This window comes from Corvus brachyrhynchos, unplaced genomic scaffold (assembly GCF_000691975.1).
Source record: "Corvus brachyrhynchos isolate BGI_N302 unplaced genomic scaffold, ASM69197v1 scaffold370, whole genome shotgun sequence".
NCBI lineage: Eukaryota > Metazoa > Chordata > Aves > Passeriformes > Corvidae > Corvus > Corvus brachyrhynchos.
The window spans coordinates 76252-77381 of NW_008235977.1; positions in this window are offsets into that span (position 1 = coordinate 76252).

Sequence of the window (1130 nt, forward strand, 5' to 3'; positions counted from 1 at the left end):
AGCATTGTCAGTCCTGTGCCTGGAGTGAAGCAGGGCTCTTGCCAAAAAAATTAATGTGGGGGCAGTACCTGGTCAGAGACTGAAACAGTATATTATACCATACAACCCTGAGGCAGAAGAAGGTTACATTAGGCAACCTTTGCTTTGCTGTTTCATGATACTTGATAGCTTTGCTTTTCAGCCTTTGATTGTTTAGTTTTAAACAACATAGTTTTTAGCATGGAACTGATGATATAGATCTTACAGTGCACCTGGAGCTTTACAGGAAAGTGTGCAGATAAGGTCTCAACCCCTTAAATCTTACAGACTGGGGCCTTTTTCTTCTCTCACAGATCTCATTAGGTTAAATAATCTAAGGAATTCTGGTTTTACAGCAGTGACCCATAATTCAGCACTGGTTTAGGCATAAATCTGCAATATGCTTCCATGGAGTTTCAAACTGCAGAAATACCTTTTTTTTTTGGTGGTTGTTTTTTTGCATACCTTCATCCTGTACCACCCTTCTCCCAGCAGAGATTCTATGGCCTTTTTTACTGACTGGCACCCACAAAATTAGTAATGAGCAGAAACAGGATTACCAGTCCTACTTTTAAAACTGCCTGTATGTGTCTTTGTAAGCTCCAGGACGTCACTACACTGTATCCTAGTAGTGAAACAAAGTCAATTTCCTCCTCGGTCCTTGGGCAAAGACTAGTGAATTAACTTTAGGCACAGAAAAAAAGGCCACCTTTTTTTTTTTTAAAGGAAGATTTTGTATTATCTAAAACCTCTTTACTTTTAGACAGTCTCTGGCTGTCTGCTTTTGTTGGTTTGTTGGTTTGTTTTTTTTTTTTTAAATTTCCTTTCCAGAATATCCAGCCTGTTGTAAAGAAAACATATTTCAGTCCCAGCAACATTATTTACGAGCACATCATCAGCTTCGCACAGGAATACTTAATAAACCCACAAGCACTTCAGAAAGGCTAAGCCCTGCTCGCTGCTCAGCAGTGTATAGACAAGCCAGGAGAAGCAATAGGGCTGTAGCAGACTAGATCACAAATGGGGGGCTGCCCTGGGGGACGGACTTGGTGGCCTCTAGAACTGGACATCATGCTGGAACTTTGCCTTTCAGCACTTTAGAAAACAGCAGG